This window comes from Diceros bicornis, unplaced genomic scaffold (assembly GCF_020826845.1).
Source record: "Diceros bicornis minor isolate mBicDic1 unplaced genomic scaffold, mDicBic1.mat.cur scaffold_326_ctg1, whole genome shotgun sequence".
NCBI classification, from domain to species: Eukaryota; Metazoa; Chordata; class Mammalia; order Perissodactyla; family Rhinocerotidae; genus Diceros; species Diceros bicornis.
In genome coordinates this window covers 59,779-76,668 of record NW_026691197.1, presented here as the reverse complement: position 1 = coordinate 76,668, position 16,890 = coordinate 59,779, and the positions used below count along the sequence as shown (strand labels likewise).

The following is a 16,890-nucleotide window of genomic DNA, read 5'->3' as shown; positions in this document are numbered from 1 at the left end:
GGGCAGCAGAACAGACGCGTTTGGGCAGCGCGACCCTGGGCGGGCGCGTTGGCCGGCATTTTGCCTAGGCTCATGGGCGCAGCCATCTTGCTTTACGGCCGACGAGCAGGCCGCCATCTTGCCGTCCTGCAGGCCGCGGGGATCAGCTCCACGTCCCACAGAGTGTCGTCGCGAACCCTTACCCTTGTGGCGGTCCCGCTCTGGGGTGGCGAGGAGGGGGCTGGAGCATGGCGGCGCGATAGCCTGAGGCCCAGGATGGTGATCGCTGCGCGGCCGCGAACTGCTCCCATCGCCGGGCAGCAGGAGAAACCGCCGTCTCCTTCCACAGGTAACCGGCGCTGCCGCCCAGTCAGCACCCCCGCGCGGTCCAGACCGAGGCCTGCGGCACTTTGTCCTCGGCCGGTCCAGCGGGTGAGTCAGCGCCGGGCGCTGTGTGGCCTTGCCTGTGCCACCGTCTCTAGTCCGGGCGCCTGGGGCCACCACGGCCACTGGCGCCCACTTTATGGCCTCCACCACCCTCTCACCCCCACCCCGCGGCCACCCTGGTCTCCACTGATTCGGGCTGGGGCCAACAATGTCGAGAAACAGGGTGTTCTGGAAACGCTCTTCCTTAGGTCACTATCTTTTTGCATTTGCTGTGACTTTTCTGCTCTTCTGATGGCATGGAGCCTGCCTTGATCTCTGCGATCAGGAATGCGGCTGAGCAAATGCAGCTTGTACCTCTTTGATGGACGTGCCTCCCAGACGCTCTGTTGCTAGAAGGGTCCTGGCAGTGCAGGGAAAGGTGGCTCTGTGCTGGAGGTGAGTCCTGGAGAGGCATCTGACAGCATCCTGGGCGGAGCAGGGTGCAGCCCACTCCTCGAGGGGAGGCTGACCCTGCTGGCCAGGCTGACCCTGTGGACTGGGACTCTGCATGTGACAGCATCCTGGGTGGAGGAGGGCACGGCCCACTCCTCACAGGAAGGCTGACCCTGCGGGCCAGGCTGACCCTGTGGACTCGGACTCTGCATCTGACAGCATCCTGGGTGGAGGAGGGCGCGGCCCACTCCTTACTGGGAGGCTGACCCTGCAGACTGGGCATCTGACAGCATCCTGGGTAGAGCCGGGCGCAGCCCACTCCTCACAGGGAGACTTACCCTGGGGGCTCAGGAAAGGGGCTTCTCTCTCCACCGTCTTCCTTGGGCTCCCACAGCTGGGTGAGGGGTTTGCCTTCCCCCTGGCCTGGCTCCCTTCAGGAGGGCTTCTGAAATTCAGCCAGTTCAGTGAGTCCTTTGGACTCCACACTGGAGGTCCCAGAACAGTGCACTGAAGACATTCTACTTTGAAAACCTCCTGGCAGATCCTTTTGTTTCGTGTTGCAGGTTGTTATTGAAGTTTGAAAGACCTGAATGGCACTTGTTGTCTGTAATCTTATTGAAAGTTCACAGTGGTTTGTTCTAAGTCGGAAGTTGTTACAATCTATCCAAAGAACTAGTAACATGAGCTTGTTTCAGAGGTCAGCCACCATGCGTTCTTGACAGTTTCCTTCAGAGCCTGTGTCCCAAAAGTTTTGTTACTGTTTTTGAGAATGAGGCAAAGTACTGCAGAGAAGGCTGCTCTTGGCACTTGTTGTGGTCTAACGTGGTCTGGGGGCAAAGGAGGTGGGGGTCCTTTGGTAACTAGTCACAAAGTATTGAGAAAGGTTAGAAGGTCATGTTGCTTGAAACTCCCTGAGGACCTAGTATCCATCTGGTCTGGTCCACAGCAGCCTCAGGGGCCTAGATGACCTCAGGTGGAGCAGACAGCCCTCGGGAGAGACCCCCTCCACCCCCCTGCCCCCGCCCATGTGCACAGTTTGGTCTAAATAGAGATTTTACCTTAATGAGGAGAAGAGATGATGAAGTGTCTTGGTCGGTGTCTTGCAGGGGCTGCTTGCTTTGTACAGGGAGCAGCTTTCCTCCTGGTAGTGGAAAGACAGGAGGAACACGGAACTGCAGCTCTTGGGGCTGACCTCCTCTTGGCGGCGGTCTTGCATCCTCAGCTGCTTGCGCAGAGCTGGGGCCAGGCGCCCTGCTGAGTGCCTGGGAGGCTCTGCTGGCCGACACCTGGCCTGGCTTTGAAATGGGGGGACCAACCCTCTCTGTTTTAGCACCCCAAGTCCTGCATCCCAGGGACAGCAGGAGGGTTGGGCAGCCATGAGCTTCTAGGAACTATGTCCGGGGCTTCCTGAAGCCTTTCCTGTTGTCTTGATGCCATCCTGTGCTATCTGCCCGAGCATCTGTGTCCCTACAGGGCACTTACCACAGCCTGGGAGGAGGTCCTCCCCTTCCTTTCTTCTCTGCCCTACAGACGGTGAGCTCCTTAAAGTAGACAGTGGGTCTTTCATCTTTCTATTCCAGTAATAACTTGCAAGCAGAAGGTGCCTTAATCTTTACTAAAGATTCCTTAAATCTTTACTAAAGGTTTAATGGGCAAAGTCGCTACAGGTTTGGGTGTCCGCAGAAACACTTGTTTTGCTTTTATAGTTGCTCACTTTAGGGCGAGACATTTAATTCTTTCTTTCTAATTACTTTTTCATTTATCCTTGCGGGCTCTGCATAAAGAGCTCAAAATGTGTGGTCCAGTGGTTAAAAGCTGTTCACAGGGATGACTGGACCCCACTAAGCATTCTTTCATCTGTAGTGAACATTTCGCCAAAAAAAGCTCTCGGAAAGGCTGGAGGATCAGTACTACGTGCTCAAACCCGCGGCCGTGCCCTCCATCTTCCACCTGACTGAGAAGAGGGGGCTGAAGGCCCTGGCCGCCCCAGGAGAAAGGACACCAGGAAGGCCGCCGGGGGCCTGAGGGAACATGCGAGTGAGGCAGATGGGAAAGGAGCTGCAGGTTCATCGTCGTCCTCGAGGGAAAACCTGAGGGCCTAGCCGGGGTCCCGCAAGTTGAAGCGAGCCCCTCTGCAGGGTGAACCCGCAGCCAGGGCTGCCCGGGAAGCCGCCAGTCAGGAGCGGGCGCAGAGTCTCTGGAAGGAACTCCAGGAGACGGTGTGGCCTCAACAGCATCAGGCAGCCAGGGAGATGCAAACACGTCTGCTGTAGATGCTGGCGATGAAACCCCCTCTTCCCAGCGAGGGGCTGCTGGGTAAGAGTGGCCTTTCCGTGGGTGACTTTACCCCCAGGATCTGGGGCGTGCAGATTTATTGACTGGTTTCCTTCTTACAGTTTCTCCTCAGTGTACATTCGAGAGAGGCCATCTGTCCCCCAGAGCCTGTCGAGCGAAGGAGGCTGAAGAGAGACGTGGAGCCCAGCTGCAGCGGGACCAGCCTGAGGCCTGACGAGAGCTTGGCCCAGAGCCCCCAAGTTCATCATTCACAATGATGCCTCAGAAACCCTCCCAGAGCCCCTCCACTCCAACAGATGTCACCCCGAAGCCAGCCGCAGAAGCTGTGCAGGGCGAGCACAGGGACACCGGCCCCACGTCCCTCAGCGGGCTCATCCTGTCAGCACTGGGGGCCCAAGATCTCCTCGACTCGCTGCACTCCTACTGCTTCTGCTCCCGGGGGAACAGGAGCACGGGTGCCGCCTGCGGGAGCAGGTGGAGAAGAACGGCGAGCTGAAGAGGGGCAGCTGCCGACAGCCAGGTGCACACGCTGCAGGAGGAGCTGGACGAGCTGAAGGGAGGGGGCTCACTGCCTTAGCAGCCTGCTGCTCCCAGCCAAGGTCAGTCCCGGGGCTCGGGGCTCCCCCACTGCCTGCTCATCATGAGGGGTTTCCTGCTCCGCAGCAGACGGCCCCTGAGCACTTCTGTGTGCAGCATGCCTGCTGCTGTCTTGGGAGAAGGCTCTGCTGGTAGCCGCCCCTCGCAGACAGGGAGCCCAGGTTGCAGAGCTCACCCCGCTCGCTCTAGGGCGCTCGAGAGGCTGCGGTAGCTGTCGGGGTTTAGCAAGTGGGAAAAGAGGCATTGCAGGTCAGCTGTGAAAGCCAGACCTACCCAATGAATGGTGCCTGGATGGTTGGTTTTCCACTTGAACAGGAGAAAGTCAGCTTCTGTTGCATCTCTCACACAAATGTAAAGTCCAATGAGTTAGGATCTAAATGTGAAATAATATCGACATAATAAACTATTAGAAAAGTTATGGGAGACTCTTAAAGTCATGGGGAGGTTCTTTACATTCATGTTTTTAATTAATTAATTTATTTTATTGATGTTTTAATAGTTTATAACATTGTGAAGTTTGGGGTTGTACATTTTTGTTTGTCCATCACCATATATATGTCTCCCTTCAACCCTTGTGCCCACCCCCCACCCCCATTGCCCCTGGTAACACAGTAAACCGTGTGTTGGTTTATATTCCACATATGAGTGAGATCATACAGTGTTTGTCTTTCTCTTTCTGGCTTATTTCACTTAACATAATACCCTCCAGGCCCATCCATATTGTTGCAAATGGGATGGTTTTGTCTTTTTTTATGGCTGAGTAGTATTCCGTTGTATATATATACCACATCTTCTTGATCCAATAGTCAGTCGAGGGACACTTAGGTTACTTCCACTTCTGGGCTATGGTGAATAATGCTGCAGTGAACATAGGGGTGCATAAGCCTCTTTGGATTGTTGATTTCAGGTTCGTTGGATAGATTCCCAGTAGTGGGATGGCTGGATCATAGGGCACCTCTATTTTTAATTCTTTGGGGAATCTCCATACCGTTTTCCATAGAGGCTGCACTAGTTTGCATTCCCACCAGCTGTGTATGAGGGTTCCTGTTTCTCCACATCCTCTCCAACATTTGTTGATTTTGTCTTGGTGATTATAGCCATTCTAATGGGTGTGAGGTGATATCTTAGCGTTCTGATTTGCATTTCCCTGATGATTAGTGATGTTGAACATCTTTTCATGTGCCTGTTGGCCATCTGTATATCGTCTTTGGAGAAGTGTCTGTTCATTTCCTCTGCCCATTTTTTGATCGGGTTGTTTGTTTTTTTGGTGTTCAGTTGTGTGAGTTCTTTATATATTATGGAGATCAACCCCTTGTCAGATGTATGTTTTGCAAATATTCTCTCCCAGCTGGTGGGTTGTCTGTTCATCTTGATTCTGGTTTCGTTTGTCTTGTAGAAGCTCTTTAATCTGATAAAGTCTCACTTGTTTATTTTTTCTTTAGTTTCCTTAGTCTGAGTAGGCATGTCATCCAAAAAGATTCCTCTATGACCAATGTCAAATAGTGTGTTCCCTATATTTTCTGCTGTGAGTTTTATAGTTTCAGGTCTCACCTTCAGGTCTTTGATCCATTTTGAGTTAATTTTTGTGAATGGCGATAGCACATGGTCCACTTTCATTCTTTTGCATGTGGCTGTCCAGTTTTCCCAACACCATTTATTGAAGAGACTTTCCTTTCTCCATTGCATGTTCTTAGCACCTTTGTCGAAAATTAGCTGTCCGTATATGTGTGGTTTTATTTCTGGGCTTTCAATTCTGTCCCATTGATCTGTGTGTCTGTTTTTGTACCAGTACCATGCTGTTTTGATTACTATTGCTTTGTAGTATGTTTTGAAGTCAGGGATTGTGATGCCTCCTGCTTTGTTCTTTTTCTTTAGGATTTCTTTAGCTGTTCGGGGTCTTTTGTTGCCCCATATAAATTTTAGTATTCTTTTTTCTATTTCTGTGAAGAATGTCATTGGGATTCTGATTGGGATTGCATTGAATCTGTAGATTGCTTTAGGTAATATAGCCATTTTAACTATGTTTATTCTTCCAATCCACGTGCATGGGATATCTTTCCATTTCTTTATGTCATCATGGATTTCTTTCAATAATGTCTTGTAGTTCTCATTGTATAGTTCCTTCACCTCCTTGGTAAGATTTATTCCTAGGTATTTTATTCTTTTTGATGCAATTGTAAATGGTATTATCTTTTTGAGCTCTCTTTCTGTTAGTTCATTATTAGCATATAGAAATGCAACTGATTTTTGTAGATTGATTTTGTACCCTGCAACTTTGCTGTAGTTGTTGATTGTTTCTAATAGTTTTCCAACAGATTCTTTAGGGTTTTCTATATATACAATCATGTCATCTGCAAATAGTGAGAGTTTCACTTCTTCGTTACCTATTTGGATTCCTTTTTTTCCTTTTTCTTGCCTAATTGCTCTGGCCAAAACCTCCAGTACTATGTTGAACAGGAGTGGTGAGAGTGGGCAGCCCTGCCTCGTTCCTGTTCTCAGAGGAATGGCTTTCAGTCTTTCCTCGTTGAGTATGATGTTGGCTGTGGGTTTGTCATATATGGCCTTTATTATGTTGAGGTACTTTCCTTCTATTCCCATTTTATTGAGAGTTTTTATCATAAATGGATGTTGTATCTTGTCAAATGCCTTCTCTGCGTCTATTGAGATGATCATGTGGTTTTTATTCTTTGTTTTGTTGATGTGATGTATCACGTTGATTGATTTGCGGATGTTGAACCATCCCTGCGTCCCTGGTATAAATCCCACTTGATCATGGTGTATGATCTTTTTTTTTTTTTTTTTTTTTTTTTTTTGTGAGGAGATCAGCCCTGAGCTAACATCCGCCAATCCTCCTCCTTTTTTGCTGAGGAAGACGGCCCTGGGCTAACATCGGTGCCTATCTTCCTCCACTTTATATGGGACGCCGCCACAGCATGGCTTACCAAGCAGTGCATCGGTGCGCGCCCGGGATCCGAACCAGCGAACCCTGGGCCGCCACAGCGGAGCGCGCGCACTTAACCGCTTGCGCCACCGGGCCGGCCCCTATGATCTTTTTAATGTATTGTTGTATTCGGTTTGCCAATATTTTGTTGAGGATTTTTGCATCAATGTTCATCAGCAATATTGGCCTGTAATTTTCTTTCTTTGTATTGTCTTTGGTTTTGGTATCAGGGTGATGTTGGCCTCATAGAATGATTTAGGAAGTGTTCCATCTTCTTCTATTTTTTGGAATAGTTTGAGAAGGATGGGTATTAAATCTTCTTTGAATGTTTGGTAAAATTCACTGGAGGAGCCATCTGGTCCTGGACTTTTATTTTTTGGGAGGTTTTTGATTACTATTTCAATCTCTTTACTTGTTATTGGTCTATTCAGATTTTCCATTTCTTCTTGGTTCAATTTTGGGAGGTTGTATAAGTCTAAGAATTTATCCATTTCTTCTAGATTGTCCAATTTGTTGGCATATAATTTCTCATAGTATTCTCTTATAATCCTCTGTATTTTCATGGTATCCGTTGTAATTTCTCCTCTTTCATTTCTAATTTTATTTACTTGAGCCTTTTCTCTTTTTTTCTTAGTAAGCCTGGCTAAGGGTTTGTCAATTTTGTTTATCTTCTCGAAGAACCAACTCTTTGTTTCATTAATCCTTTCTACTGTTTTTTTTGGTCTGAATTTCATTTATTTCTGCTCTGATTTTTATTATTTCTCTCTTTCTGCTGACTTTGGGCTTTGTTCTTTTTCTAGTTCAATTTAAGGTTGCTTATTTGGGTTTTTTCTTGTTTGTTAAGGTGGGCTTGTATCGCTATGAGTTTCCCTCTCAGGACAGCTTTTGCTGCATCCCATATGGTTTGGTATGGCATATTTTCATTTTCCTTTGTTTCCAGATATTTTTTGCTTTCTCCTTTAATTTCATCAATGATCCATTGGTTGTTCAGTAGCATGTTGTTTAATCTCCACATTTTTGTCACTTTCCCAGTTTTTTTTTCATGGTTGATTTCCAGTTTCATAGCATTATTGTCTGAAAAGATGCTTGTTATGATTTCAATCTTCTTAAATTTATTGAGGCTTGCTTTGTTTCCCAACATATGGTCTATCCTTGAGAATGTTCCATGCGTGCTTGAGTAGAATGTGTAGTCAGCTGTTTTTGGATGGAGTGCTCTGTATATGTCTACTAGGTCCATCTCATCCAGTTTTTCATTTAATTGAGTTTTTGTCTGGATGATATATCCATTGATGTAAGTGGGGTATTAAGATCCTCTCCTATTGTTGTGTTGTTGTTAATGTCTCCTTTTAGGTTTGTTAATAGTTGCTTTATGTACATTGGTGCTCCTATGTTGGGCACATATATATTTATAAGTGATATGTCTTCTTGGTGGAGTGTCCCTTTTATCATTATATATTTCTCTGCTTTGTCTCTCTTAACCTGTTTTATCTTGAAGTCTACTTTCTCTGATATGAGTATGGCAACACCTGCTTTCGTTTGTTTGTCATTAGCTTGGAGTATTGTCTTCCATCTTTTCACTCTGAGCCTGTGCTTGTCTTTAGAGCTGAGATGTGTTTCCTGGAGGCAGCATATTGTTGAGTCTTGCTTTTTAAACCATCCTGCCACTCTGTATCTTTTGATTGGAGAGTTCAATCTATTTACATTTAGGGTAATTATTGATATATGAGGGCTTAATGTTGCTGTTTTGTCACTTATTTTCTGGTTCTTTTGCATTTCCTTTGTTTCTTGTCCCATTTGTTTCGGACTGCCAATTCAGTTTGGTTCTTCTGTCTTATGACTCTTCTAGTGTTCTCATTGTTTATCATATGTGATTTTGTGTTGATTATTTGTTTAGTGGTTACCTTGAGGTTTGTATAAAAAATCTTGTGTATGAGATAGTCCATTATCTGATAGCCTCCTATTTCCTTATACTAAGTCAATTCAATCACTTTCCTCTTTGCCTTCTAAGTCGTTCTTGTTATACCTTATTCTATCTTGTGTTGTGGGTGTGTGTTTACAGTGATAAGGTTAAATTTATTTTTGGTGAATTCCTTCCTTTGATCTTTGATTTTGGTATTTAAGTGGTTGCTAACCTATTCCGCTAAAGATCTACTATTTTTCTGAGTTTGTCTACCTATTTTTCTCCTTGCTCCAAGCTTTGTATTCCCTTTCTCTTCTTTTTTTCAGGCCTGAGGGCCTTCTTGAGTATTTCTTGTAGTGGGGGGTCTCGTGGCCATGAACTTCCTTAGCTTTTGTTTATCTGAGAAAGTTACTATTTCTCCATCATATTTGAAGGATATTTTTGCTGGATAAGAGTATTCTTGGCTGAAAGGTTTTGTTTTTTCAGTATTTTGAATATATCATTCCAGTCTCTTCTAGCCTGTAAAGTTTCTGTTGAGAAATCCGCTGAGAGCCTGATGGGAGTTCCTTTGTACGTTATCTTTTGTTTTTGTCTAGCTGCCCTTAATATTGTTTCTTTGTCATCGACTCTGTCTAGCCTTACCACTAGATGTCGTGGAGTGGGCCTTTGCCTGTTGACTTATTTAGGTAATCTGTTGGCTTCGCTTACTGGTATTTCCTGCTCCTTCCCCAGATTTGGGAAATTCTCAGCTATTATTTCCTTGAATAGACTCTCTGTTCCTCTTTCCCTCTCTTCTCCCTCAGGAATACCTATAATTCCCATGTTACATTTTCTAATAGAGTCAGATATTCCTCAGAGACTTTCTTCATTTCTTTTTAGTCTTAGTTCTTTCTCCTCTTCCATCTGGAGCATATCTGTATTCCTATCCTCTATAATGCTAATTCTTTCCTCCATGTTGTCAGCTCTGTTCTTTAAAGATTCCAGGTTCTCCTTTCTCTCCTCCATTGTGTTCTTCATCTCCATCAGCACTGATTGGTTTTTCTTTATGATTTCAATCTCTTTTGTGAAGAAACTCCTAATCTCATTGAATTATTTGTGCTGTCTTGTATTTCATTGAGTTTTTTATGATAACTATTTTGAAATCTCTGTCATTTAGGTTATGGATTTCTGTGTCTTCAGCATTGGTTTCTGGGTGCTTGTCATTTTCCTTCTGGTCTGGTGATTTCATGTACTTTTGCATTGTGGTTCCTGTATTGGCTTTGTTTTTCCTCATCCTGGAAATATCTGGTTGCAATTTCCACCCACCGCCACTGTGTGGGGGTAAAGGGCTGTGTAATCTGTGCCCCCTGCACTCTGCCCTAGCTGTTCGCTGCGATCGGCAGGGTCCAGCTTGTAGGCGGGGGGGGGGGGGGGGGGGGCACTCTCTCTTTTGCCCGCTGGGTCCGTGGCGTCGGGGGCTTCTCATTCGCCCCTCGGTATCCGCTCTCCTGGGGTGCTCAGATGTTGATGGTACCCCGTAGCAGTTCTGAGTGCTCTGTGTGGGAGTTTCCCACTGGTGGAGAGAGCCGGAAGGGCTATGGTTTCCCTGCAGAGGGCTGCCCCTACCCCCTCACTGGGAGCCATGTGGACCGAGATTGCTGATCTGATGGGGAGGGAGAGGAGTTCTCCTTACCTCTCCTCACTTCCTCCGGGGGCCTAGCACATTCCTCTCTCAGATGTGCAGCAGTGTGGATCTTTCTGATCTTGCTTTTCACTGTCTAGGATTCTGTTGTTGATCTGTGACTGTTCCTTTTGTTGTATCTTATTGGGGGAAGAGTTTACGGGAAAGCTCACTCCGCCGTGACGCTGACGTCTCTCCTCCTATTCATGTTTTAATGAATATCCTTGAATTGAAGTCATTTTGAATATTTTAATAATTTCTTTAAAATTTTAAACATCTGTTTGAGTACAATACGTTCACTTTTGTAAAAATTAAAACTACAGAAATATATAAACTGAGAAGTGTAAAAACTCCTATTTCTCACCTATCTCCCTATTTTTGTCCTTGTCCATGGTAAAATTTGGTGTGTCATCTCCTAGACTGTTTCCTGTGCTTTACATACATATTTCTCCACCTGTACAAATAGGTTGTATATATTTTTGGTGTATTTATTGGCTATGTTTCTGATTTTGCCGCTCTTTTACAGTTTAGTAGTTGTAAACAGTGGTTTCTCGATATTCCTTACATACTGAGGGTACCATCTTTTGCCTGTTATACATCCATGGAAAACATTTCCCTACCACATTGTTTATTTATTTATTCATTTGTTTGTTTCTTTCTTTCTTTGTTTTTTTGCTAACATCTGTCAATCCTTCTCTTTTTGCTGAGGAAGACTGGCCCTGGGCTAACATCCATGCCCATCTTCCTCCACTTTATATGGGACGCCACCACAGCCTAGCTTGATAAGCAGTGCATCGCTGCGTGCCCGGGATCCGAACCCCAGGCCACCACAGCAGAGTGCGTGCACTTAACCCCTACGCCACTGGGCCGCTCAGCCACATTGTTCATTTAATCTGGATCAGTGCTTGTCTTTCCAGATGTCAGTAACACTTCAGGTGGGAAATGGCTCTATGTGACAGGCTGTTCAGGACCTCCTGGACCCCCGGGGCAACAACCATTAGGACAACACAAAGCAAGAAACAAAACCCATCCCGTGTGTTTCCAGATGCATCCTGGGGGAAGGACAGCTCCAGCTGAGGACCGCTGATGTCTTGGTCAGAGTTATCTGCTATGTTCTCCTATCACGTTAAAGCTGTTTCTGTAGTTTGTCGTACCTGAGGGTACACTTTGGTGCCTTTGTCTGTTTCTCTTGGTCAGACTGTGAAGGTTTCTCACTGTTACAGGTCTTTCCAGACAGCCAGCCCTTGACTCCATTGCTCAGGTCTACGTTGTTGTTCCTGCCTCGTGAATCCTCGCTTCGTTCTTCTGTCGTTGGTTTTATTGTGGTGTTGTTCTGGCTCCTGGAGGGAAGTGCTCAGCTTCTTCATGTACAGGTGATATTCCTTGATACCTGCAGTGGAGGCTGTGTCCCTTCGTCTGTCCCTTTGTCCCCACGCCATGGATTTGCCTCATGCTGCTCTCCTTGCTGTTCATTTCTAAAGAGTTTGTCTGTCTGTCTGGATCCCCCCTTTAACCTGAGAGATTTAGAAGAGTGTGGACAGATTTTCAAGTGGATAGGTTGGGGGAGAGGAGCCAATATTTTGTGATTATTTTTTACTTTTATTGCTTGAAGGTCCAGTAATATGGTCACTTATAGATTTCTGCTTTGTGGACAATTTAGAGGTTTCATTGTGGCTTAGCACACAGTCCATTGTGGTGATTGTTTCATTGTGGTTTGAGGAGAATGCATCCTCTCCACTAGTTGCTTACGTTGTTGTCCCTCAGGCTGAGGACAGATCTAGCTTTTTTGTGTTCGTCCGCAGATGTGTTTCCTAACTTACTGTATCACTTGACCTGTGAATTTCTTTTTTTTTTTAATTTTTATTTATTTATTTATTTTTCCCGCAAAGCCCCAGTAGATAGTTGTATGTCATAGCTGCACATCCTTCTAGTTGCTGCATGTGGGACACGGCCTCAGCATGGCCGGAGAAGCGGTGTGTCGGTGTGTGCCCGGGATCCGAACCTGGGCCGCCAGCAGCGGAGCACGCGCACTTAACCGCTAAGCCATGGGGCCGCCCCATGACCTGTGGATTTCTAAGAGAGGTAAGGTAGGTTTCCCTGTGATTCTGGAGGTGCCTGTGTCTTCTTGTTTGTCCAGTTTTGCTTTATGTTTCAAGACCATATTGTTAGGTGCATAAGTGTTCCTGACAGTTATCAACACAGAAAACCCCTTTTTGTCCGTTTAAAGTCTTATTTCTTTATCTCCTCATTTTTAACCATATTATATCCCTTTATTTTGTGACTATATTTCAACTCAACTTGAGAGCCTTCGTCTTTTTATAGAACAATTTCATCCATTCACGATTGTGATTATTGATAAATTGGAAGTTGAGTTTACCATTTAATTTAATTTTTAATTTGTTAGGCTTTCTCATGATTTTTCTATTCTTCTAGTGGGTGTTTTTCAGCTTTTAGGAACAACAGTTTCTGCCTTTCTTTCTGGAAATGCTTAGAGTTGATCAGTTCCTGTATTCTACACTCTCAGCTCCTCACCTTCCACTCCCCAGCTTGAGACTGTCTGATCTCAGTTCTGTGTTCTTATTTTCCCCATCAAGCAACCACGATTGGATGTAAGTATACGTTTTATCGGTTACTTTGTTCACCACTATTTATTGTATGCAAATTTTTCCTCCTTTTTGGACATATTTGATGCTGTTTTGGAACTCATATGACAGTGAAATTTTGAGAGGAATCGAGTCTAAGATACTCCTTAGGTGCTGATGCTGGGGAGCTAGCACCTAAGCTCTTAAAGTTGCATCGGTGTGTCTGCAGAGTGAGGATGAGGTCAGAGATGTTTAAAAACGTGGAATTGAATGAGGTTTCCTGGAGACACTGCAACTGTGGAAGGGCCCCGGGCCCAGCCTAGGAGCAGGCACTGTTTGCAGAGGTGTAGCTGAAGAGGGTCCAGGAAAGGGGACTGAAATGGTGGAGCATGAGGTTGCAGGAGCCACGAGGGGAAAAGGGTATTGCAGAAAGGAGGGGTGCTCAGCGGGGTAGGGTACAGCTCTGATCAGAATGGAGAGAAGATGGCTGGACTCAGCCACGTGGGCTCACTGGTGACCTCAGTCTCCTTGAGAGGGTGGGAATGAAGCTGGGTCTAGAGTGGGGGAAGGGGAGCCATGGGAGGGCAGTAGGGATGAGGCACTTTACTTAAGAGGTTTCACCATGAAGGGGAGTCGGGCAAGTGGACAGTAGCCAAAAGGGAGCCTGGGTCCAAGGGAGAGTTTGTTTGTAAGGTGGAGATGAGCTAGCAGGTGCTGCAGGGAGGACCGGATGGAGAGGAGGAGGCTGAGGGCCCGGGAGGAGCGTGCTGGGCCCTGAGGAGGTGCAGGGCTGGGCTCTGCCGCCTGGGGAGGTGCAGAGAGCAAGAGGACAGCTGTGCTGGTGGAAAGGGTGCCCTGCACCTCTGCTCCTGTATTCCTGGAGCGTGAGGTGGGCAGTGGCTGGGAGTGGAGGGGCGATGCAGGAGGTGTTAGGTGAGCGGCAGGGGGAAGAGGGGGAGGAAGAGAGGGCACCCTGACTGGGTCTCCATGGCCCACCCGGAGCCCCCCACTGGGGTCCCCGGTCACCAGCTTTGTCTCTCTTTGATGTCTTTCTCAAAATGTCGGCCCTCTTGATGGTTCCCAGGGCTATTATGAATTTGTTCATCAATGAAGGAATCTTTGGGTCATTTTTTAGGGATTTTGTGTCAAAGGGGCTCTACATATGTTTATTCAGTCCATCATCTTTACCCAATCACTTTGTTTTTGGACAGAGTCCGTACAACAGAGCAGCCGGGCCAGTGGCCTGCAGGTTCCAGGGTTCGGGAGGTTTGCCCTCCAGAAAGCCGGTGCTGATTGGCATTCTCACAGGACGTGGTACACTGTCCCTGAGCCCGCTCTAACTCTGGGTGTCTCGACGTTGTAAATCCTGGGGCAGTTCTGTCAGGGCTCATCGTTGGCATTTCTGTGACCAGTGAGGGCGAACATTTTCCGTGTTCATTATCAGTCACTTCCCTGACTGTGCTGTCGCCTGCCTTGCTCACTGAGCTCCAAACCTTCCTGGTGGAACCAGGACGTTCACTCTCTATCCAGTGTGATTGCACGTTCCCTCAGTGTGCCCCTTGAGTACTTGCTTCAAAAATATCTGCTTTCTTCACATTCTTTGATTCTTTGTATATATAATCTAGATTTAATCTGGAGCTTTAAAAATGTTTTATTGTGGAAAACCTTGAACATTCACAAATTAAACAGAAAAGTGTGATAGCCCCCCCCGTGTCCCTATTACCCAGCTTCAACATTTGTCAATATTCGGATATTCTTGTTTCATCCCTATTTCTACCCACTCCCTACCTTCCATTGATTAATTTTTAATTAATAGATTGTTTTTTAGGAAAGTTTTAGATGGACAGAGAAATTCAGCAGATAGTGCAGAGCATTTCTCCCTCCTCCCCTGCAGTTTCCCCTACTGTTAGCATCTTGCATGACCACCTGTGTTAGTGCGGCTCATTCCTCACAGGTGAGGAGCTGATGCTGCTAGTGTTGGTAACCAAGTCCGTAGTTTACATTAAGGTTCGCTGTCTCGCTGTCATGTACTTGGATTTTGACAAATGCATAATCTCATGTATCCACCACGACAGTATCCCACAGAAGAGTTGGATTGCCCTAAAAGTCCTTGTGCTCTACCTCTTCGTCCCTTGCCTCCCAACTCCTGGCAACACTGATCTTTATAGTGTGTCTATACTTTTGCCGTTTCTAGAATGTCGTGTAATTGAATTACATGAAAACTATGGAACAGAGTATATAGCCTTTTCAGGTTGGCTTCTTTCACTTATCAATATGTATTTAAGGGTCCACTATGTCTTTTTGTGGCTTAATAGCTCATTTCTTTTTTTTTTTTCCCCTTTTTGTATATTGAGTTAAAATATACATAACAAAGAAGTGTGCCATCTTAACCATTTTTAAGTGTACACTTCAGTGGCATTAAATACATTTATACTATTGTACAGTCATCACCACCATTCATCCCCATAACTCTTATAAATCTGAAACTCTATACCTATTAAGCAATAACTCTCCCTTCTCCCCTCCCCCCAGCCCTTGGCAGCCACCATTCCACTTTGCATCTCTTATGATTTTGACTACTCTCAGTTCCTCGTGTAAGTGGAATCATACAGTATTTATCTTTTTGTGACTGGCTTATTTCTGTTAGCATAATGTCCCCAAGGTTAATCCATGTGTGGCATATTGCAGAATTTGCTTCCTTTTTAAGGCTGAATAATATTCCATTGTGTGGATATACTACATTTTGTGTATCCATTCATGCGTCAGTGGACACTGGGGTTGCTTCCACGTTTTAGCTATTGTGAACAAGACTGCTATGAACATGGATGTACAAATATCTCTTCAAGGCTCTGCTTTCAGATCTTTTGGATGTATCTCCAGAAGTGGAATTGCTGGATCACGTGATAATTCTATGTTCAATTTTTTGAGGAACATCCATACTGTTTTCCATAGCGGCTGCACCATTTTACGTTCCTGTGAACAGTGTACCAGGGTTCCAATTTTGCCGCACCCTGGCCAACACTTGTTGTTTTCTGTCTTTTCCATAGCACTCATCTTAGTGGGTGTGAGGTGGTGTCTCATTGTGGTTTTGATTTTCATTTCCCTAATAATTAGTGGTGTTGAGCATCTTTTCATGTGCTTATCCATTTGTAAGTCTTCTTTGGAGAAATGTCTCTTCAAGTCCTTTGCCCATATTTGAATTGGCTTGTTTTTTAGTTGTTTAGTTTTAGGACTTCTCTGTATATTCTGGATATCAATCTCTTGTCAGAAACATGATTTGCAAATATTTTCTCCCTCTCTTGGGTTGCTTTTTGACGCTGTGGACAGTGCCTCTTGATGTACCAACTTATAAAATTTTCATGGAATCCAATTTGTCCATTGTTTTTCTTTCATTACCTGTGCCTTTGGTGTCATATCCAAGAAATCATTGCCAAGTCCGGTGTCGTGAAGATTTTGTCCTATGTTTTCTTCTAAGAGTTTTCGTGTTTGAGGTCTTACATTTATGTCCTTGATCCATTTTCAGTTAATTTTTGTATATGTTGTTGGATGGGGTCCAGCTTCAATCTTTTGCATGCGGATATCCAGTTTTCCCAGCACCATTTGTTGAAAAGAAACCTTTCTCCGTTGCGTGGTCTTGGCACCCTTGTGAAAAATCAATTGACCGTATATGTGAGGCTTTGTTTCTCGGCTCCCTATTCTATGCCATTGGTCTCTATGTCTGTCTTTATGCCAATACCATACTGTTGATTACTGTGGCTTTGTAGTAAGTTTTGAAATCAGGAAGTGTGAGTCCTCCAGTTTTGTTCTTTTTCAGGATTGTTTTGGCTATTATGAGTCCCTTGAGATTCCATGTGAATTTTAGGATGGGTTTTTCTATTTCTGCAAAAAACATCATTAGGATTTGGATAGGGATTACATTGAATCTGTAGATTGCTTTGGGTAATATTGACACTTTACCAATAGTAAGCCTTCCAATCCACGAACATGGGATATGTGTCCATTTATGTATGTCTTCTTTAATTTCTTTCTGAAATGTTTTGTAGTTTCTATGGTGCAAGCCTTTCACCTCCTTGGTTAAGTTAATTCCTAAGCATGTTATTCTTTCTGATACTATTAT

General features: G+C 45.4%; 1 long non-coding RNA gene across 1 annotated transcript in view; it reads left to right on the top strand.

The window, feature by feature from the left end:
- The first annotated feature begins 244 nt into the window (after positions 1-244).
- LOC131402894 (uncharacterized) overlaps positions 245-16,890 on the top strand; it is a 33,403-nt gene continuing 16,757 nt past the window's right edge. Inside the window, exon 1 of the long non-coding RNA XR_009219052.1 lies at positions 245-328. This is a non-coding gene — a long non-coding RNA (uncharacterized LOC131402894). The remainder of the gene's footprint in view (positions 329-16,890) is intronic.